Below are 24,836 nucleotides of genomic sequence, written 5' to 3'. Positions count from 1 at the left end.
AGGGTCTTTAAAGATCTTTTGAACAAAAACCCATCATGTGATGAAAATCCAAGTGAAGAAATGCTTGTATAAGGACCAGTTCATTCAGATTTTAGCAGACTCAGTTCTAAAACCCAGGTCCAATAATAATTTTGTTATAGACTGTGTTTGCTTTAGGTAGATGTGATCATTAAAGTACTCTTCAGAGCAATGGTTCTTTTATTGCCTTTGGTCTCCACTCATGGTCAACTCCCTCTGTGACCAAGGAGGCTTTCCTTATTTCCTCTTGCAAAAAGAGAGCTGAGCGGATTCTCATTGACTTCCTATGAATATGTGCGCAGAAGAATGTATGCATTGAAAAGCTCAAAGACTGAGTTTTTATGAGTAAGGATGTAGAAAATCTTTAATATTTGTTTATACCATCACCTCTTGATTATCCTGGAATGGGTGATGTAATAAATGTAAATAAACATTTCCATGTTATCCATGCTCTCTGTGTCTGTTTTTCAGAAGAAGGTTTCAGCTGAGAGGATAAGAGATACATTTTTACAGTCCATTCTTCAATTTGCCAACAGTTGGCATATGTATGAAACAGGACCCTGGCATCTAACTAGTGTTTAATTAAACTCCTCGTTTAAGATAAATCTAATGGCAGCTGTGGCATCTGTATGCTTCCTCTTGTTCCATGAAATGGGAGGCCAAAGTATAGGAAATTTGACAAAATACATAAGCATTTTGATACTCTTCATAAAAAAGAAGTCAGTCCATTAAGCTGGCATCATGTGGTGACAGTAACTACAGCAAAGGTTAAAATTCAGCATGGAAACATGTCAAACCCATGCAAGGACCAACACATTTAAATAGTAAGGGTTAAAAGTTGGTGGTAATAAACTCAAAGAGAACAGTCTTCTTCACCATACTAGTCCCTTCCCATAGGCAATTTCCACCATGCCACAGCAAGAATTACCACTTACTTACAGTTGATTAAAAATTTTGTCTCTTCTGAAATTCATGCCCGATTTGCTTCTTGTTAAGAAAATCAAACTAGATTTAGAATTTAAATCTCAACTGAAATTAAGGGATGCTGCCACCAGCCAAAAGTTCTACGAGTATCATACCTCAGTTTCTTGAAAATGACTGCCTCTCTTCCATTAGGTAAAATCATTACTACCTCTGAGAAATGCTTGAGGTCAACAAGGAAGGACAGAGAGTTGAAAACCAGAATCTGGTAATAATTCAGGAATGAAGGAAAGGGCAGACCTATATTTTATAAAATTTCCAAAGAGCTATGTGAAAAGGAAGCTGGTATTCTTCTGAAAGCACCCAAATTATTAGTCAAATATTAAGGTTTTTGTCTCCTGGAAAATTTTTCTTCATCAGTCCAGCAGGTTACATGAGTATATAGCTCTGTGTGTAATTGGGACCACCATGCTTCTGTGTTTTCCAACTGTACCCTTGGCATCTCCACTTGGCTACTCCAGAGCTATCCAACCATGTCCAAAGTCAAAGTCAGGACCTTTCTTTGAAAGCCTGCTTTTGGTTTTCTACTGTCCCATAAACCTCATCTGAGCACTTTTCTCTAAGGTTGCTCTTTCCTTCCCTCCCATATTCAACCCATGACCCAGTCCTACCAAAATAACATGCCTCCTTCCCAGCCCAGGCTGCAATTCTCCTAACACTCTCCCATTGCTATTAAAAGTCTGGTTTGGACTTGGCAGGGTCTCTGCCTTGCCTACTGCTCAGGCCTTACCTCTCCTCACTCTGACACCATTAGCCCACTTGGCTTTTGTTCAGTCCTTTCAATACACAATTCTATTTCCCTCTACAGTTTTCCACATAGGCTCTTTAGGGTCTTGGATTACTTCTACATAAGGATGGATGTTCAAATGTATAGCAATACCTGGAAGAAGCCTCTGACTGAGAACTTTGAAAAGCATCATTAATTGTGATTAAATTGTATCTTGAAAAGATAACTAACTACATCAGTTTAATAGTTAATATAATGATGAATATAGTCTAGAGTGTATTTGGCAGAGAATAGGCATTTATGGCACAATTACCAACGATGCACAGTCATCTTCCATCTGCTCAAAGTGTTACTAGTGGTGGTTTTGAGATCATATACTTTTACATTTTGTACCCAAAATGTTGAAGGTGCACTTTGTCATCATATTTGCAAACATTAAAAATGTCTTAGCCCACCTAGAATCCAAAGCTTGAGGGAAATCTGATCAAACAACAGTGCCATGGTTCCTGGACAATTGAGGGAGAATGGAAAAGTAAAGGAAAGTAATGGAAAAGTAAAGTAGATTCACAGTGCTCTAAAGCCATTTAGTTTTGGAACTGGATGACTTCCAGGACCTTGTGTGTTTTTGTTTTTCCCTTTATCTCCTCACTCTCTAGGAGACCTTGATCTTGTCAAGGTGACTTGCCCAACCAGAATACCTTTTAGGGATGTAACTTCTTGAACAGATTGATAGCTGAAGGGGCTGGGACACCTTTTCCAAACCTAACAGCACTTAAAAAAAAAAACAAAAAACAAGTAATGAAACACAAATATACAGATATAACATTAAGACTATGATGACAAAAATTATTACATGAAACAATGAAATCACCACTGAAAGCTCAAATCTAAGACAGTACAAAAGATTGTGCATTTTGATGTGTTGGTTCCTCCATAAATGTTAAGCAAATGACACTAACCTCTGTCCCTGAAAGTCCCGTCACTCCATCTCCCCACTGATTTACTTACTCCCCCTGATTTGAAGACCAAGTTAAGTATCTTCTCTGGTTGGCAAAAGACTTTTGGTAACACTTTCTCATGACTGGAAAGACTCCTCCTCCTTAACTTTGGACAATGTCTCTGTCCTTCACCTTATTCACCCATTCATTGTGTGGTGCTGGCCCACACCATCCTTCCCTGTTCCTGTTCTGCATCGCAAAGATCTTGATGACAAAGAATGCCCCATCTCTCTAGGTGCATTTGCTCTAAATTGACTCAAGGCCACAGTCGCCGGGCCTATGCTTTTAAGTAATGGTTCCTGCACAGCTTTCTGCAATGAGAGCAGTTAAAAAGCTGAGTTTTCATTTCTGCCCCTTAAAATTCTCACTGAGACTCCATGACCTGCGAAATATCCCTGTCTGCAGTTTGAGGCCTTCTGGGACCAGGAACTCTGAGTGACACAGATCTGTAAGAGAATTTTATATAAATTCTGGCTTTTAGATAGGGGTATTAGATTCCCAATTGTTTATCCTTAATAAAAACTCCCCAATATCCCAGAATAGTGAACATGTTGTTTCTAATATACTTAAACATTTCCTTTTCTACTTCTCCTTATAACCTTGAGTTTTTTTATTTTATTTTTTTAACTATTCATGCCAGATATCAACACTGCCACATTTAGGTCAGTAAAGTAATCAGATTTATGATATTCAAGAGTCCACCACTTGGCCCAAAGCCGTGTTTCCACCTGTGGCCATAGCAATTCATAACACAGCAGTCGTCAGCATCCCTGTCTCTTTGTTTGCACAGATGGCTAATTAGTCAGGAATTTCAGGGTAAAAAGGTAGTTTTATGCTGTCTGTGAATTTTGTTTACCTATCCCAGCTCAATTCCTCAGCATGGATTTCTAATACCTAGCATCCTTAAAAAAAAAAAAAAAAGAAAGAAAAGAAAAGAAAGGGGGTTTTTTGTTGTTGTTTTTTTTTTAATTTGAAAGAGAGATCACAAACACTGGGGAGGGGCCAAGGGAGAAGCAGACTCACTGCTGAGCAGGGAGCCCACTGTGGGACTCGATCCCAGGACCCTGGGGTCATGACCTGAGCCAAAGGCAGATGCTTAACAGACTGAGCCACCCAGGTGCTCAAACCTAGCATCCTTTCATTGCAGGAGAAGGGTGGTGATAAAGAAATCAAGCAGTAAAACATGCTTCATGGCAGCTCTCCCCCCTAAAGCCATTTGTTCGCATTAAAGTTTAAGAAGGACAACGCCACGTTCGAAGAATCAAAGCCAGTTTGGGCCATAGGATTCTAAAGATGGCACTAAAAAACTTACCGCTGTTCATCCACAATTAGCATTAGCAAATGGTTCCCCTTCTCTTTTTTTAAGCTTCTCAACTGAAGCTTGGTTTGTGATTAGGCTCTGTGCCAATGTGAATGTCCATTCCTTTAAAAAAAAAAAAAATTAAAGCTTTATAACAGCAAGTTGGGAAGATTCCTAATAACAACCCAAGGAGTCACTCTGTAATAAATCCGGTCCCAGAAACTAGTAATCCACTCTGTCTCCGGAGTCATGAGTGCAACTCGCCACCGAGACTATTAGGCCAAGCCTCAGGATATCTGTGTGAGGATCCTAAGCTGACGGGCCGAGGCAGAAGCACGGGTCATCCTGCAGGAGGCTCTCTGTGTGTTTTCTTGGAATCGCTAATTCCAGTCAGGGGAAAAACAGACACCAGCACTTTCAAGCCTTGTTTAGCCTGAACGGTCACAGAGGACTTCTCGTACTCGGTGTCTAATAGGCTTTGCTCTGAAAATCTCCGGCCATTACTCTGCCAAATTCTGGCTCATGCCATATGTCACGCACAGCCATGACGTTAGGTAATAAACTCCATGGCCCCTCAGTGGACTCTCCTCTGCCCCAGCCGGTGACACTGCCCTGAGAGAATGTCTGGGCTCTCCTCTTTGTAGAAAGACCCTCTATTCAGACAGCAGATGAGTCATTTAATTCCAGCAACTCACGACTGAAGCTATATAAACTCTCTGGGTTTCCCAAATAAGCCTGGTCCACATGGACCACTTCGTCCATTCCCAGAGCAGACGAGCCTAGATGCAGAAACAGAAAAGGAAAAGGCTAATGGCTTTCTGTGAACAGATAAAGAGATGTAACAGAATATATGTATAGACACACACACACACATTCAGAAATACATAATCACAGAAACGTTAGCTGCTTAGATGGTGGGAACATAAAATAAAGGACTCGGGAACATAAAATAAAGGACTCAGAAACAAGAGAACTAGCCAGGAAAGCTAAAGGGCATGGAAAGTTCAGACATGAAGCTGCTGGCCTCAGGTAGCCCTGCGTGCATGGAGCTGGAGGTCCCACCAGCCCTCGTGGGGCTGTAGGTCTCCTCCATCACCCTCCCAGGGCTGAGTGCACCCCACCGGGCGGCTCTGCCTGCCACCGACCAGCGGCCAGCTCTCCGCATACTACAGTGTGAAGTGCCTTGTGGGTTTTGTGTTCCCCAGAGTTGATTCAGGTGTAAGTAGAAAACGGATGGCAGTTGGAGAAGGTCAGCATTACATATTCATTTTATTTTAAATAATTGATGATGTTTCCTGTCTCTGCTTACATTAATTGCTCTCAGGTGTTAGAAAATGGCTCAGCCCGTTGCCTTTTAATGTGTTTCTTTGGAAAGACAGTGTGGCTGCTCTTTGGAATACTAAAAGCCTCATGTACGGTGCAGGACTTTCTAAGTGGAGGTTAATAAAGGGGAGCTGAACATGGGCACTGATGCTGTGTGCCAGGCGGCGGCGAAGGGTGGATTTAACTATACACCTCAGGATGTGAGCACTTTATCCCGTCTCGGAACCGGACTCCCGTTTACCCAGATGCTCCAGGTCCGATATGGTAGGAGAAACCCCACTGGCGTTTTCTGAGGTAGTGACAGCAATAATGGAGTATGAAATACGGAGTCATTTTTCACCATCAGTCCACAGGGAGAGGTTTTCTCTCAAGTACAAGGCAAGACTATTTATTTCAAAAAATGCAAAGCCTTCCAAAGGAATGGGATGTTATTTTGTAAAGATCTCATCGTACGTATAAAGGAGCCAGGTTCTTGAAACAGTGGTGATGTTGCCATTTTTAAACATATGAATCGCCTCGCTGACAGCCGTGTATAAAAAGGTCTGTTCTTCTGTTTTAGACATTATTTTTAAGCATAATTTGGGCAAACATCACAGCTCATTCTAAGGGGCTGCTCCTCTTGTACATTCTGTGTTGATAACTGGAGGAAGTAAATTAATTTTATTTTTATTTTTTTAAATATGTATTATTTTAGAGAGAGAAAGAGAGAGAGCCCTCATGTATTGGAGGCGGGATGGAGAGGGAGAATCTCAAGCAGACTCCCCTCTGCAGGGGAGCCCTTCAAAAGGCTTGATTTCACAATCCTGAGATCATGAACTGAGCCCAAATTAAAATTTGGACACTTAACCAACAGAGCCACCCAGGCACCCCAGAGGAACTAAATGTAGAATGCATACTTATTTACTTAGAGAGGTCCATGAAACTAAGTTTTAAACGACGCTTCTGTGATGTGTGCTTCCCGAATGCGACACTAATCAAACCTAAGACTCTGAATTAACTCCTAGTCAAGCTGAAACTTCAAAGGAAAACAAGTGGCTCTCAAGAAAGGGCTAGTGGCCTCCTCCCTTCAAGGGGAGGCAAGCTCTACACGGGATGTCCTCATCCAGTCATTCTGTAGACAACTAACTACACGTGTCCTCAGCAGTCTCCGATCCCATTGTGAAGCAAACATTCTGCGCTCATCCGTCTTCCTCTTGCTTCTCTTTCCAGTTAGGTGTGATACACAGAAGGCAGACCGAGAGAGCTTTAACCTAACATTCAAATTTCAGGTCTACACTTTTAAATTTTCAGTAAGACGGCCACAGTAACCACAAGAGGTCTGTTCTTGGTCCAAATTCAGGTTCATTAGGAGGCCAAGGATCTTCTAAGCAGCCTGAACCATAACCTAATCATCGGATTAATTTTGCCAAGTAAATATGCAGTACTTGACATTATACGGACCTACACACATGCACAAAATATGTGTGCAACATTCAGAGATGAAGTTGGGGTGTGTGTGTGTGTGTGCACGCGCGCACTCCCATACCAAGCAAGTCAATACAACAGCTGCTCAGTGTTATTTACAATATACTGGCATCACTGCTGACCTAAAGAGCTGAAGAAAATAACAGGCCATATTTTCAGCTTAATAAAATCCTGCAGTAGGGAGCCCTTTATGAACAATTACAAGCATTTGCTGGAAATACATTTGCTGATTTAACAAACTGGGTAGGACAAATGTTTAACATGCTGTCGTAATGATGTTCAGATGCTTTTCTTAGTATTCGTTGATCTGAGATAATGTGTTCTTGCCCAATCATGCTACAAAGAAGCCGCAGAAATAAATAAATAAATACATGTAATGTGATGCGTTCTCACAATAGCGGAGCTGCTGACTGCCCCTGACAGATGGGGGGGAAAAAAAAGTCAATATGATGTCTGAGACAGCCCAGGCTCAGCACTGCAGAATAAATTACATGATTCACTGAATGCCGGGGCTTCGCTCAGACATACAAAAAAATTGGAAAGATAAAAGCTTGCGTTGGCTTCAGATGATATTTACTGCTTGATGGATTTACTAGCAGCCCCAGTACAGTCATACTGTATTGAATTATTGGCCTCTATTTACCTGTGTGTCCGTTGGAGCTTGAGTGTCCATTTAAGCGTAAGTGAGCTGGAGGCCCGCCAAGGCTCTTGGAGGCTTGGGGTACAGAGGAAGACGCAAGCTAATGGCCACCAGCTTGAAGAACAGGGAGCTTGAGGACATGGGGGGAGGCAACAAAGCCCAGCTACAAAGTACTTTCTTATCAATATTAATGGCAAAATAAATATTAATGGAGGCTGCCTGGCATACCATTTTTGAATGTGCCTAAAACCAAATATTTTAACACAAATGGTAGGAAATGACTGTGTGATTTCTCTCTCTCTCTCTCTCTCCCTCTCACGTGCATGCTTTTGTTCTTGTTCTGAATTTACGAAGGAATTTGGAAAAGACCATTAGCTTCACTACTATCCATTGTCACAGCAGCAGAGTTTCTATCAGGCAAAGGAGGCAAATGAAATGCCAGCTCCAAGAGGTATATGGCTTCCAATAAAATAGAGGATTAGCACAGTCATGTACAGTATGACAGTCTTTGTCATGGATTCTCTGTTGCATTGTGTATGGTGGTTCCATTGAGAAGTAGCATCTCATGGACAAGGAGCCTGTTAGCAAAGTTGCATTGTTATCAACTTCAAAAAGAAAAGAAAGTGATACGTGGGGGCAAAGAGTATATGGGACCTCTCTATACTTTCTGCTCAGTTTTGCTGTGAACATTTAACTGCTCTGAAAATGAAGTTTATTAATTAAATGAACACACACATACACCAAGAAGGAGTGGGTGTGGTGGGGGCACAAAGAGAACTTCGTGCAGAAGGACTGAGCTAGCCAGGGTCTCAAATGTGGGTCAGTTCTAATTGGGCACAACATGTGCCTGGTGGCGATGAGAGGATCAGTGGGGGAGACTGCGCAGTTGAAGAGAAGACCTGGGTTTGGTGAATATTGCAGGTTGACTGCTATTTACGACAGCGATTGGGAAGATGACTGTACAGGGCTCCAGGGTGAGCGCTCACAGGCCTCTGTGCAAGGGAACAGCTTCCATTAGCAGCACAGAGCAAACAAAAGCTCTGGGAAAGTGCACATGGAACATGCCAGATGATTAAGTGTACGAGGTCAGCATCAAGAGGATCTCCCTGCTCTGACATGAACACATGCCACACCTCCAGGGTCAGAAAATCGGCTGCAGGTGAAGCAACCATGCATTATGTTCCATGTAACCACAAGCAACTACTAAATTTCCTTAATCTCTATTTCTTAGTCTGTAAAATAGCTGATGATGTCATAGTAGTAACAATTTACTACCTCACAAGATATTTAGGGGATCAGGTGGAGCAAGAATGATGGAAAGGGTTCGTTGTTACAGCAACTTATGCGTTATGGGGCCTTTCACACTCTCTTCCCAACAAAGTGACGTGGTTCTCACTGCACTCGTTTTACAGAGAAGAAAGGTTAAGGCGCTGGTATTTACCCAGGTTGAACGGCTAGATCCCAGAAATACTGAGAGTGGACCACAGGCCTCCCCACTCTAATAGCTCACTTCCTGAGCTATTAGGGTGATCATTGACCAGCATCCCCCTCTGTTGGAAGCAGGATTAGTTGTGACTGACCTTGTGGACCCGGAAGCACATCACAGATTTGAACTGGATTGCTGTGCAGCCACTGATCAGATCCTCCAAATCCCCCGCCCCTCCCTCCAACATGGAATCATTTCTGATGAGAGGGTGCTGGGGTACATGAGCTGGGAGACTCTGACACCACAAATACCTCGGCTGGCTCTAGGCAGAGCAGGCTATCCAGCTGAAGGGGCGGTGGGTGCTATAGTGGGTCCCACCCATTTTCTGCTGGGTGCTCTACAACTCTGCAGGTGACGGACACCCAGCAGTCCCGCTGTGTATTTTAACCTCACCAGATCTACCACCAGAACACCTAAACCCACTCTTTGTATTTTCTTCTAAGAACAAAAGAATTTATAAGGCAAATGGCAACAACCACTGCAGCTCAGACTTAATGCAGAGTCATTGTTATTTTCGTTTGGGTGCTTGACACTCATCACCTCACTACCTTGTCAGAAGACTGCAGCCCAGTGACTGGTGGTATTTCTGGTTTCCACAGATAAGTCAACCATAGTTCCAGGAGGTTAAAGCCTTGCTCAGGGTCATATGACTAGGACATTAGTAAACTCTGATTCAAAGCCTAGGTTCCCCACCATGGGCGAGATGCTTTCCCTGGGGGTGACCCTGAGAAGTCTCTGTTCAGTGATGGTATGTCCTATCTTTGAGAACAATTTCAGACATGTTACTCCTTTTACTAATGATACTTTTTAAAAGGAAGGAAATTGTACAAATTACTTGTACTCTTACTAGTTGTAGCTCATCTATTCTTATAGGGATTTTCTTTGAAAAGCCCCACATGGTGTGGCTGAATGTCACATAACTAGACTTAAAAGTAGACTAGCTGGAGTTCCAGGCCCAGCCCCAGAGGGCTAACGTGCAAACTCTGGACAAGTTATGAATACTTGCTGGGCCTCACTGTACTCAGGTTCAAGCAAAAGGAGTAACAGTACTTTGTGGTGGCTGCTTCCTCTTTTCCTCATTATTCACATAAGAGCAAACACTCTTGTCTTTATAGCAGTGTAACTGGAAGGCCCTGGCCAACTGGTGTCATAAAATGAGCAGATGAGAAAAGACAGAGTGCTTTATTACTCCTCATAACTACCAAAATTGATCATGCTAGTATCATCTGAAGACTATAATCTGAAGACTATAATAAGCTAGAATCTGAAGACTATAAACAGGTCAGAGCTGCAAACACACACAGGACAGGGATCTTCCTTTAAGGGACACTATGCTCAGAAAGGAAGGCAAGAGGGACCTTGAATTTGGCAGTGTCTGACATCTGCTTGAGGAGGTGGTGCTAAGAGACCCTTTGTTTCTTGGCCAGGGTGACACAGTCTGTGATTTACATCTCTTCTCACACAAGGACTTTCGGCAAGCAGAAGCCTTTCTGCAGGGAAACACACAACACTGCCATGATAGGAACCCAACCATGCTTTCTGATGATAACATAATTTCATGTGATGGCAAAAATGTGCATATTATCTCGAGAATTGATAAGGGAAAAGTGATTTAAAATTTTTCATTAATATATCCATTTGGCCAGTCTAACACTAGGACACAGCTTCTTAAACAATGACAAACTGAACTACTTTAATAAACACTGTTAAAAATTATTATGTATAAGTCCCACATTTTGATTTATCAAAAACAGCAACAACCAATGCTTCAGTCCCATGTTCTTCTGTCACTAACACCCATACATATTTTTAATCCATTAGCTTACAACCTTCAGCTTTTTGTGAGGAGTTATGTGAAAGCTGAGTGCAGATTAGCCCTCTGTATGTGTGATGTACGTCAAACCAAAAATACTATCAATTTGCCAACAGTCATTTATAGACAGAAGAGCTCAGTTGAAATCTACCAGTAATTAGAGTTAACTCTAGATGTTAATGGGACCCAAGTTAATGGATGTGCTAATTATTCTTCTCCGTGACAGACACTGGCACTTGTTTGGTTTCTACTTGGGACAAAGATAGATCATTGAATGTTAGGGTAATGAAGTCATCAGCCCAATCCCTGCATTATACAGTATAGACATTGTCACACAGTCAAAGATCCCTAAAAATTGTGGAAGTGCTGGATAGCTGTTTATGAGAAATACTCACAACATGGTAACAATCAGTGGTTATGGTGTGAATATTTAAAACCTGTACACAGAACGAACCATAGTTAATGGGAGGACAGAATAGATGGGTAACCTTAAGATTGAAGTGATTAATAGAAAAGCTCCCTTGGGATCCATCAATACTAAGACCATGATCCTCTGGTATATTTATTAACAACCTGGAAGATGGATGAGATGAAAAGTAGTTGAATTCATTGATGACTATAGTGAAAGATTAGGAAGACAGTGAACTAATGTAGAAAATAAAATGTAAGGAAACCATGTATTAAACTAAAACGAACAAGCAAAGGGTAAAAAACTGAGAAGCTTGGATGTGTCGAAGTTTCTCAGGAAAAAAAAAAAAGGATGAGAGAAAACATGCATTATTCAGGAAGAATCTCTTCTAAATATTCAAGAGCAGACTAAATTTGATTAAGGACTCAGATAATTGCTGCGAATAATTCTGTTAATAAATAAGCAAAGAGCAAACTGGTAGACATTCATTCTGTAGAAGGTGAAAGTAAGTCAACTTCAGCCATACTGTGACTCTTTTTTAGGGCCCTGTTGCCTCCAGTCTTTGAGAGATCTTCCTTAACTTGACCACTCTATCAGACATATTACCCCTCCAGCTTTGCTAATTTGTGTCCAAATATGACACCCAGAACCAAACAATCTTCAGAGGGGTGCCCCAGGTATGCAATTCATATGCAAGATACTTCAAAGAAATTTGGAACCAAGAGATGAGACCCTGTGCTTTCTGAATGATTAAGACAGGAAAGCACGCGTGAAATATTTGGTGCAGGAGAAGTGCATCTACCTTGCACTGGGAAAGTTTCCTTAGAAACTTGAAGTTGTGAATGAATATGGAGCCTCCTTAATTGCTCAGAGTTCCAGCAGTAGAGTTTGCTAGTGGAATGGAGCCCTTCTTTCCTTTAGCCTTGGTGATCATTGGGTCTGCAAGCCATCTTTCTCTCTTTGTCCCTGACAACTGTGGCCACTAATAACCATGACCCCAAGGATGGCTCCAAGCATGGCACTGTGGCCTCTCATAGCTCTCTTATAAGAAAATGTGACAATTTGAGAAGAGAGACAGCAATAACAGTTATTCAGGAGTGAATGAGAATTTCCCCAGCTAATGTGTCCTGATTTGCAGGAAACTGTTGGGCTTCATGGAAGATTCATTTGATTCTGTACCACCTCTCTTGCTTCCTCTGATATAGTGGGGCCAGGGCTCCCTCCTGATGGGCTGATGCCCCAGAGAGCCTGCTGAGGGAGGGTTTCCACATTTTCCAGAGATTTCTTTGGAAATCCCTTCATTTCTTTGGATATGAGCCCAAAAGTTTAAGGTCCCTTAAGAAGGAGTCAAAGGATAATAGAATTTTAATATCCTCAGGTACTAACCTTCTGGCCATTACAAACATGTGTGTGTGTGTGTGTGTGTGCACGCGCATGTGTGCAGGAGGTGAGACCACTCTGCGGAGAAACATGTTAAGAAGTAAACTTCTACATATGCAGAGGATCGTGAAAACTAAATTCCTCATAAAGTAAGACTTATAAAATTTAGTTCTCTTAAATGCCATCACAGAAAGTAATTAGAGTTGGAGTCAAAATTATTACAATAATAATTGAGCTTACAGGAATAATAATGGACCCTGAATGATAAGGTTCAGCACTCAAAGAAAAAACCCTGCTATGCCTGATGTTCAGTTTATCACCCAGGTGCCAACTCTTCCACTAAACTGGGTGATAGTTTAAAGAAATAAAAAGTAAAATCAACTACGTGATATTAGTCATGGATACCAATGTGATGTTATGGAAAACGAAATAGACCACAATTATGAAAATGTACACACATACTAAAGACTCTCCAACTTCACACCATGGTGCCCATAGCCGTATGCATATGCATGTCTACCATTTTTTTTAATACTTTTTTTGATACTTTTCAATGAAGTATCTTCACACCTCAGGTAGAGGTTTCCTGATAGGATCCCAACTGGATGCCTCCTGATAGATCAACTGTTGACCAGTGTTGAACATTACCAAGACTGGGTTTACCACCTAACAACTTCTTTCACGTAACAAGTCCTCCAACCTAAATGAACTTGAAATTTCTACCTCTGTTAAATGAGAATAATTATGAGACTAAAATGATAACACACACAAATACTTTATAAATTCATATATCTGACATATACATATAAATACTATTTCTGCCCCCTTGTGAAAAATCTACATGCCACAGTGGAGATTCCATATAAATGTTGCATCTTTTTTTTTTTTTTTAAGACTTGATTTATTGAGAGAGAGCGAGCAAGTGAGCATAAGAGCAGGGTGAGGGGCAAAGGAAGAAGTAGACTCCCCACTGAGCAGGGAGCCCAATGCAGGACTCCATCCTGGGACTGGGATCATGACTTGAACTGAAGGCAGCTGCTTAACGTCCTGAGCTACCGAGGCACCCCTAAATGTCATATCCTGTTGTGGAAATTTTATCTGAAGAACTGAAGGCATTTTTCTAGGAAAAAAAAAAAATCCTGAGTTGGGGGACTCTGTCTTAGAAGAATCTCAAAAGTAACACAATAACCATGAGTCTCCAATGCGAAAGGGAGATCTATGATCATGTGTGAGGCATACATGTATTTTAAATGGGATACTGTAAAGGGAGAAATCTCCCCCAGTAGAATCATTCAGACTTAAGGAACTAATGAGATCATCTGCCAAAGATAATGAATCCATTAGCTGAAAAAGAAATCAAACTGTAAATCTATATCTTATATTTACACGGCTATACCTAAATATTGAGTGAAATATGAACAAAAAAATACCTCATCTTATCACCCCTGCATCCAACTGAGCCATTTCCAAAGTAAATCAAAAATCTCATTGAAATTGTTTCTAGTTTTCATGATCTCACTGGGAAGAGAAAGGATTTTCTTCAATCGTCTGGTGTAACTCTGTCATTATGCTGTAGTGAGGTAATTTGCTAAAACAGCTGCCTCTAATGAGAAAACCTTTCCATCTGGCACATCCAATAGAGACACAAACAACCTCATCAGTTTAAAAAAAAAAAAAAAAAGGAAAGTAGAACTCTACTTCAAGAAGAAGAGTTCTATTTTAAGAAGCGTCTCTCAGAACTACACAAAAGCTAAAATGCATTTTGAGGGGATGGCTATCTCTGTTTCTCTTGGTGGAACCATTCTGTCTGCTCCCAGGCTAAGGGCATACACACTTGGCCTGAATTTTTGCCATGTTGATAATGGCTTGCCTCTGGATGGATTACAGAAGAATTTGGTACATGTTTATAACAGAAGCATCCAGCCTCCAAAAAATGAGACAAAAGGAATGCTGTTAAAATATGTTAACGTGGGGCGCCTGGGTGGCTCAGTGGGTTAAGCCGCTGCCTTCAGCTCAGGTCATGATCCCAGGTCCTGGGTTCGAGCCCCACATCAGGCTTTCTGCTCAGCAGGGAGCCTGCTTCCTCCTCTCTCTCTGCCTGCCTCTCTGCTTACTTGTGATTTCTCTCTGTCAAATAAATAAATAAAATCTTTAAAAAAAAAATATGTTAACGCTGGATACTGGAATGAGGAGATAAACATGTCTTTTTATATACCTCTGTTTTTTAACTTCCTTTTTATTCTGAGAAATTATTATTAGGCTCTTCATGTCAAGTGTCATGGTCCATCCAGAAATCTCTTCACTTCACGCTGCACTTCTGCTAAGGGATATTCAAAGAAAGCTTTGTTATTTGAGTAACTGGTGGAAAACTGCTAAGCATTTTGGGTGAGTGCCTATAAAATATTAACTATTTTCCCCCTTACCATGTATCTGTTACTATTTTTCAGCAAATATCTGGGCTTGGATTGGAACAACCAAATTGCCCATTTTACTCCATTTTGAACTATGGACATTTTGGTGGGTGAATCAATGAATCAGAACTTACTCTGTTTTTCTATTTCATGCAGCTGATTTATTTGGTCTTTGTCTTAGAAATTCAGTCACGATTTCTCAATCTTCCAATACTACAGGATTCTTAGGTTAAAATTACACCTAAACATAACATTTTTAAAAAAAAAAAAATTAGAGAGTGTAGGTTACAATCTGATTACATAGCTCTGAACTTACTGAAATGTTTCTAACCAAAGGCTAAATAAATGCTCATTAAAATGGAAGCCAGAGAGGTGAATGTGTTAGGGATGTTCAGTCCAAGGGTTGGCATTCTGGTTAACAGATCATTACATGATGGATGACACAGGCGTGGTCTTGGCATGCCTGAGCATCCTGCCAGAAGGTTATCAGCCCTTTGGAGGAGATAATAGCAGGAGCTTTAATGCCCTGGCTCCAGACTCCTGGGTATTAAACAAAATTAATGTGCCTCATGTCAAGGTTATGGCGAGGCACGGTTCTCTGGCAGAGGAAGAGTCTGCTCCCCGCCCTCCACACACTTCCACATACCGTGATAATGCGGTATTCAAAAGCAAATTTCTTTGTCATGGTCAGTAATGGCAAGCTGGCAAAGGATATTTTCCAGCACTAATTATGCAGGAGGAAGTTAGGAGACCTGTACAAGTCGGTCTGAAATGAAAGGAAACTGTTCACAAAACAAAAATAGTTCCACGTTACCTAACCTTTATGTAATAAAAGGAAATTTAAACAGAAATATTTGTTCACAACTATTCCATGCATACAACTGCTTCCTGTAGGAAGGTGCTATAAGGCACAGTACAGAAATGGCACCTGCCTTCTCAGAATGAGTTTTGTGTTGAAGATTTGATTGACTGACTGATTGATTGATTGATTTAGAGCACGAGATGGGGAGGGGCAGAGGGTCAGAGATAATCTCCAGCAGACTCTACACTGAGTGAGGAGCCCCATGTAGGGCTCCATCTCATGACCCTGGGATCATGGCCTGAGCCAAAAATCAAGAGTCAGATACCCAACTGACTGAGTCACCCAGGTGCCCCCAGAATTTGAATTTTAAATCAGTGTTTCTTCAGTTCATGTGATGTGGCAGGCTTCTAAAGGCCCAAACATGTATGTTTTCAAGAACCTGTCAGATGAATTTAAAATAAAGAGTTGTTAGGAATCACAGTTCTACCTGAAAAAGATGGCTACAGTTTAATACCAACAACATATCCCATATGCCATCACTGTCCAACCCTTCTGATAGGTCTCTAACCTTCCATACAAACCCACAGGTAGAGGGAAACCACAGTGTTTGTATGACAGGTGATGTGTTCTTTGGGAACACATCAACCTGGGAAACCTAATAACCCTTATCAGGAAGCCTGATAACCCTAGGAAAAGGGTTAACCTTTTCCTAACCTAAGTTATATAAAAAGGTATTTTTTTTCCCCTTAAGATACAGGGAAGGAACCAAAAGAAAATAAATGTTTGCTTAGTAAATTTTAAAAGAACCAGAATTTAAGGAAAGAAAGTGAAATGTAAAAATAAAGTTAAGACAAAAGGATTAATATAAAACCGGGTCCAACCTAATATTTTCCTGGCAGAGATGACGACAAAAGGACAATATGCCCCATTTTCTGATTTAAAATGTTGAAAAAAGAGTATGGACCCTTTATCCCTCTAACATATTAAATCCAAATCCAAGCAGTCCTCCAAAGGTGAACTGATTTTAACTGGGTCCACATTTGCTCTATTTCTCTCCTCGGTAACTAATTATGTGTAATATTACATGTGGATTAGACATCATACTAGAGCTTTGTGCAGAAGTCAGACCTTTAGGAAGAGGACATGGAACAGCCCACTTGATGTTTATCTAGCTTTTGGGGCAAGCTAGGATAAAAGAAAGAGGTACAAAATTGAGCTTAAATAATTAGTACAATGCATTAGTAAGGAAAAGTTAGGGTAATTTTGTTATTCCGATGTAATTAACATACAGTGTTTTGTTAGTTTCAGGCATACCATATAGTGATTCAACACTTCTATAGATTTTTCAGTTCTCAGCATGATAAGTGTACTCTTAATCCCCTTCATCTATCTCATCCAGCCTTCCACCCACCTCCCCTCTGGTAATCATCTGTTTGTTCTCTATAGATAAGAGTCTGGTTTTTTGTCCCCTTTTTTGTTTTGTTTCTTATATTCCACATGTGAATGAAATCATATGGTATTTATCTTTCCCTAGCATTTCACTTAGTATTATACACTCCACATCCATCCACATTGTTGCAGATGGCAAGATCTCATTGTTTTTTGTGGCTGGGTAATATTCCATTCTGAGTATGTGTTTATCCATAAACATCTTCTTTATCCATTCATCTATAGATGCACACTTGGGCTGCTTCTATATCTTGGCTACTGTAAAAATGCTACAATAAACATAAAAGTGCATACTCCATTTATCTTTCCAAATTAGCGTTTTTATTTTCTTTGGGTAAATAGACAAAAACAGAATTACTGGATCATTCAGTAATTCTATTTTTAATTTTTTGAGGAACCTCCATACTGTTTTCCACATTAGCTACACCAGTTTGCATTCCTACCAACAATACATGAAGGCTCCTTTTTCTACACATCCTCACCAATACCTATTGTTTCTTGTGTTTTTTCGGTTCAATCATTCTGACACGTGAAGTGTTATCTCCTTGAGGATTTAATTTGTAGTTCCCTGCTGATGAGTGATGTTGAGCCTCTCTTCATGTGTCTGTTGGCCATCAGTAGGTCTTCTTTAGAAAAAAATGTCTATTCAGGTCTTCTACTCATTTTTAACTACGAAATTATTTTTTTTGGTATTAAGTTGCATGATTAATGGTATTGTTAATGGTTAAGTCAAGGTAATCTTTTTTAAAGATTTTATTTATTTATTTGACAGAGAGAGAGATCACAAGTAGGCAGAGAGGCAGGCAGAGAGAGAGGGGGGAAGCAGGCTCCCCACTGAGCAGAGAGCCCGATGCGGGGCTCGATCCCAGGACCCTGAGATCATGACCTAAGCCGAAGGCAGAGGCTTTAACCCACTGAGCCACCCAGACACCCCAAGTCAAGGTAATTTTTAAGAGCTACCTCAGCTTGCCAGATTTATATATGGTAGCTACGTAGTCTACAGATTTCGGGGGAGTCCCTTCCAGGGTCATTCTACCTTGCCTCCATATGATAGGTGGGTATATTATTCTCCTTAGACTATAATAACAAAATACCACAGACTAGGTGACTTAAACAACAAACGTGTATTTTCACAAAACTCTGGATGCTTCAAGACTATGACCAGGGTACCAGCAAATTACATTACTGGTGAGGACTTTTTTTCTAGTTTGTAGGCGGCTACCCTCTTACTATGTCCTCACATCGCCTTTCCTTGCAGAGAGAGCAAGGTCGAATGTCCCATTCTCTTGTTGTAAAGGCCCCACATTTATGACTTCAGTTAATTACCTTCACAAAGGTTCTAGCACATGGTTAGGAAAGCCTTGGGGCAGGATCACATGTAGTGCATGAGATACCTGTGCGTGTACTAGAAGAAGGCACCTGTTCCATTCCACTGATGTGGGCCTAATGCAACACATCAGGGTGGGCAGCTCAAGATTTGTGACATGGGACACAGACTCCATTCCGGCATCCAATTACCCTCTTAGGCATGAGTTCTTTGCAGAACAGAACTTGGACAGGCAAAATGGATTTGAAGAGGAGTTCCTGAAGAGGAGCCTGGGACACCTTGGAACATGAGTTATAACAAACTGGGCCTTCAGCAAAGACAATCAGAAGCCAACTTTTAAGTATGGATACAAGGAAAACCCATCCTAAAATATTTACCTTCTGTGTTAGACAACTATTAGATAATGTGGCATCCCAGACACAGAACTCAGGTACAGCAATCTCAGGTTCAGATCAGGCACCCAAACATCCCGATGTATACCTGAAGGATATGCGAGAACTTCCATAACACACACCAGAGTCTACCCAGGACCTGAGCCACGTACAAACATATCCTTGGACCATGGTTGCAGAGAGAGTGCCTCCTAGTTCAGATTATCTAGTCCCCAAGAAGTGCCCCCCCACAAGAGTATTCAAAGTCAGCCTTGACTTCCTGGAATGCCCTAGGGGGATGCTCCTTGAGGAGGGGCAGTAATGTATAACAGGTAAGACCTCGGATTCTGAGGCCATGATACTAGATTTGAACCCCAGGTCTATCCTTTCTGGCTCTGTGAGCTTGGGCAAGTTACTTAATTCCCCATGCTTCATTCCTTTCATTTGTAAAGTGGTCATTAGTATACTGCCTATTTCAAAGGATGATTTTGAGAATTACAGGAGTTAATGTATCTATATACTTCCTCATCCAAAATTCTCAAACCAAATAGCTAAAAACCTTAAAAAACAAACAAACAAACAAAAAAACGGCAAACTCAGTTGGCAGCAAATCTTCATCTAAACTGAAATTAGGCTATGTATAATCCTTATTTATTCTGAGTGCTAATATTCATGGTTTTGCTACAGAAATATGGATGTATTTGATTACAGAGTGCTGCCTCAGACTCAATTTGGGGTATAAAGTTATATTTGGTACACGTACCTTTTTAAAATAGAAAATTATAAAACTGACTCCCAAGAGGTACAGATAAGGGATTGTGGCCTTAGAAGAGTAACCAGCAAATCTATTTAAGTTAGTTTTTAAAAGGCTGTCTTATGATTAAGTGTTCCACATATAAGAAGTGAGAGCATAGACTTGAACTTCATCCACTCCACAGACTTGAACTTCAAACCAAAGAATTATAGGATAAAAGAGCTAGGGTGCAGGCTGAGAGATACTTTATTCCAGTTACACACCTGGTGGATGTCATAAACAGATATTGAGCTTCTGGCCATAAAGGAGTAACAGAGACCAGATTTACCCTCCCACCTGAAATAATGAAAAAAATATATATAAAACAAGTCTTCACTAGGACATTAGTCAATGAAAAACAGTGATCCCACAGAGGTGGGGAAAAATAGAAGATGAGCCCTATGATTGCCATAGCTTACTGCTTCAAAGAGTGTTTCCCAGGCTTTAGTGCAGGGAGGGAAAACCAAGAGAGAGCCCAGCAAAATCTCTGAATTGTGGATACAGAGCTGAGCTGTGAGAAAGATCAAGGTGGCTAGTTTGCAAGTCAGAACGCCAGACAAAAGAAAGGTGTGTAGAGATAGAACTTTGGAGATCAACAGAGGGTCCCCTGGAGTATTCAGATGAGTACTATATCTATACATTCATGTGAAGAAACTGTCCAAGGCTAAGGAAAGGAACACCCACAGAGTAACAGAGATTAGCACCCAGCACTTACACGGGACTGGGAATGGTGCCTGTTCCCATGAACCGGAAGGGAAAAAAAAATCAAGATTTATGGGACACAGGGAACACAGAAGGGTCTTTTGGCAACCCTGGGGGATAATTAGCTCTAGACTGAGTAGTGCTCTAGTCCTGTCTACAGTCTCTTAAAAGTAAGATCCAAATAGCTGAAGCTGTTTCCAAGTAGCTTAAATGAGTCCCTGAACAAAGTTCAAGAATATCTACAGGAATACAAAATATCCAGCAACCAACAAGATGAAAATAAAGTCTGACATCCAATAAAAAATTACCAAGTAGGGGCGCCCGGGTGGCTCAGTGGGTTAAAGCCCTGCCTTCAGCTCAGGTCATGATCCCAGGGTCCTGGGATCGAGCCCCGCATCGGGCTCTCTGCTCAGCAGGGAGCCTGCTTCCCTTCCTCTCTCTCTCTGCCTGCCTCTCTGCCTACTTGTGATTTCTGTCTGTCAAATAAATAAATAAAATCTTAAAAAAAAATTACCAGGTATACAAAGAAGCAGAAAAATATGACCCCTGATAATAATAAAAAGCACTCCATGAAAACAGATGCAGACTTTTCCCCATTTCTCCTGCTGCCTTCAACTACAAACCCTGGACAGTAAACACAAAACAAACATAAGACTCTGAAAAGCAAAAACAAGAAAGCAGACCAACTACAGAACTGACAACCCAAGGAACAACTGTGCCTCGTATATCCTGGACTTGTTGCTGAAGAGCAACAAGCCCAATGTACCAATGTATGCAAACAAACAAACAAAAATGTTCAACAAAAATCTCCTCTTCCTAGCCAAAAGATCAAAAGGGGCAGCATACCAAGACCGAAAACTTTCGGTAACATCCTCTCTGCTTCAACCAGACATCACAGACAAAAACTACAGCCCCACCGAATCTACACTAGCAAGGGCCCAGTGGAAAGCCTAGGTTTCCAACATTGTGAGGTGCTACAACACCCTTGTTGGGGGCTATATCAGAGAAGGCCAAGGAGGGAACCAGGTTTTTCATCCTGACCAACCAGTAACAAATCTAACCCCCATGGTATCACCGGAGATAAGGTGGGAAGCTAACACAGAACAAAAAAAAAATATAAAATGGCATACTTAAACCTGGACATATCAATAATTACATTAAGTTTAAGTCGTTTTAAACTCTTTACTTAAAAGACAGAGACTGACAAAGTAGACTAAAAAAAAAAGAAATCAACCAACTATGATGTCTACAAGAAACTCACTCTAAATATAATGACACAGTCAGGCTGGAAGTAAAAGGTTATTAAAAATAGGTCATGTGAATTAATAAAAAGAAAGAGTGGCTACCTTAATCTGAAATACAGTACCTTTCAGAGGAAAATAAAATTACCAGCCCCAAGGAGAAACATTACATAATGATAAAAGGGTCAAGGTACAAAGAAGATTTATGTAACAAACAACAGAGCTGCAAAATAGAAGTAGCAAAACCGGTCAAACTAAAAAATTAGACAAACCCACAATGAATGCATCAACACTGGACTCTCAACAATGGATAGAGAAGCTACATAAAAAATTAGCAAGATTACAGAAGGATCAAATCAATATTTGAGAACACTGCACCCAAAAAGAGCAGATTACACATGTTTTTCAAGTGTCCATGGATACACCAAGAGAGACCATATCTTGGCCCACAAATGTCAAAGAATTGAAAATGGCAAGTGCATTATCCAACATAATGGAACAAAACTAGAAACCCTCAACAGAAAAATAACAGAAAAATCTCCCAACACTTGTAAGCTAAACAATGAATTTCTATATAACCTATGGGTCAAGTGGGAGGACTCAAAGGAAAGTTTCAAAACCTCGAAATAGGTAAATTATACTTTGTTCTTCTCATTTATATCTCTGTAGCAGAAAACTGTTTAAAGGAAAACAAAAATATCGTAGTGGGTCTTTCAACATATGTAAAAGTAAGCTACATGACAAGAACAACATGAGGGTTGGGACAAAAGAAATCCAAGTATACTACTGCATACAGATGATATAGCCATTAACATGGATGAATTTGGAAATAACTCTGCAGAATAAAATAAGTCAGACAAAAAAAGTACATGACTCCATTTATGTAATATTTTAGGAAACAAACTACTGTGTAGAGACAGAAGATAAATCAGTGGTTATGTGATAATGAACAGAGGCGGAGGAGAGATAACAAAAGGGCACAAAGAAACCTATGAAATTGATGGGTAGGTTCATTACTTTCACTGTGGTGGTAACGCACAAGTGTACACCTATGTCAAAACTGACACGATTATATGTTTTAATTTTGTGTAGTTTATTGCATGTCAGTTACACTCTGATAAAATTTTTAAGAACATAAAAATGTAGAGATCACCTGAGGTTACATCCTTTGATCTTCTCATATGTATTTGCTTATTCACTTACTGCTTTTAAATCTGAGCAAGTGTAACTTTTGTTCACTTTAAAAGATTTCAGCATTTGCAGGCAAAAATTTATGCTTTTCTACTTCTCTATAATTAGACTGTAGTTTGCGTGGCTCCTCTCAGTATGTCCCGAGGATGCAGACATGATAATGGGCACAGCCAAGACAGGGCATAAACAAACCAAATGCCGCTAGGCATCAATGTCAGCGGCACATTCTTTGGCTGTTATTTTTAAGTAAATAAAATCGACGTGAATATTGAAGTGTCTCTGTCTTTGAATGTGGATCTCTAGTGTGGATGCGGAACTTTCATCTAGTGCCAAATAATGAAGTGGAAACTGGCTTCCCAAAGTTGTTTTTACTTGTAAGATTTCAAGCAGATAGATTTCCATGGTTGTTAAATATCCGTTTCTGGGCATTCTGCCATACTTTTGAGACAGCTGAGAAAAGTGATTTTTAAAGTGTGGTCCACAGCCTATTGGAAATCTTCAAAGGGCTTCTGGTTGGTTCCTAAAGTCAATGAAAGGACAAATAGCAGGAAACTGTGGGCACTTAAGTGTTTTTCTCAATTGCAGATTTAGATCTGCATTACAAGTCACAAAAGTAAACATGCTCTTCTCCTACAGCCTTAGTTTAATAGTAAAAAAACAAAACAAAAAAAAAAACCCTCAAATTGGATATAAAAGGGCTGATTAATTATGAGTGGCCACTTTGGCATTTTTTTCTTCAAAATATTCTGCAAACAAACTGTACCAAAACCATCTGATGAAGTAAAAACTTAAAACGCAAATTCCTGCTTCCCACCCAAATCTACCATATTGGATATGTTTGGGATGAGGCCAGGAATCTCTATGTTTGACTAACGTCCTAATGATTCTTATGGTGTCCATAAGTTCTCGGCGTCTGGATCCAGCCCTGCCTGAGTCACAAAATATATTCCATGTAACTAAGAACATGCTACTGCACTGTTTGACTATGGGCTGTTTTCTTAACAACTTATTTTATCCTTCTGTTTATCTTTGTCATTGGTGAGCTGAGCTACAAGTACAATTGGAAGATCAAACTTAAAGATGACCAAGAAACTTCTGACAAGTGGTATGAAGGATGAATAGGGAAGCATTCCAGTTTGTGTTTTTGTCAGCTTCGATGAACCTAAGTATTATTTTTAGATGACAATAACAAATTACTTCTGGTGGTGAAAAAGAATTATGGAGGCATTACAGTCAGGTGGGGGGAGTAATGATTATAAGCCTGCAACCCCCTATTTTGTCACGGAAACAATCGTTTTTGTAATGTAATGTTTATTCTGAGAAAGCTAATAACACAACTCTAATAGAACAGATTGTATGGAAAGATGGGTGAGCCTGGTGGTGGGTATTAAGGAGGGCCCGTATTGCATGGAGCCCTGGGTGCGGTGCATAAAATATGAACTTTGGAACACTGAAAAAAAAAATAAAAATAAAAAAAGAAAGAAAGAAAGAAAGATGGTTCTCAAAGATTCCTGAGCCTTTAAGGACTTCAGATGATGAGAGATATAGGGCCAGGAGAGATATAGAGCCAGATAAAGAATCTGGCTGCAGCTGGCCAGCTTTCTAGAAATTACTTCAATTTGGATAGCTAGAGTTTCTCATTCATAACAAATTAAATTCAATTAGCACAGTAATAACCTACCGGGTATTTATAGTTGTAGGTTAACTACAAATGTTGTATTACTTGGGATAAATAAGAGATGATGTGGTTAGTACAACTACACAAAGGGCATGTATACACAATGGCTAAATTACAAAATGGTTATAAATGGAGCACATCCGCAGTACCAGGAGAAAGTGATGGTTCCACCTGGGTTCTGCCTCCAACACATCTTCAACTACTGACTCACTAGCATCCCACAACCAGTGAGGGGAGAGGAGCCGGCCAGTTTGAAAGGCATAACCCTGGATTTTGGAAGCCTAGACTGGATCCAGGCCCGGTCTCAACGTGGGAGGATCTCAAGATGGGAG

This window comes from Lutra lutra, chromosome 5 (assembly GCF_902655055.1).
Source record: "Lutra lutra chromosome 5, mLutLut1.2, whole genome shotgun sequence".
NCBI classification, from domain to species: Eukaryota; Metazoa; Chordata; class Mammalia; order Carnivora; family Mustelidae; genus Lutra; species Lutra lutra.
The sequence above is the reverse complement of the archived record's forward strand: the minus strand, read 5'-3'. Positions refer to the sequence as shown.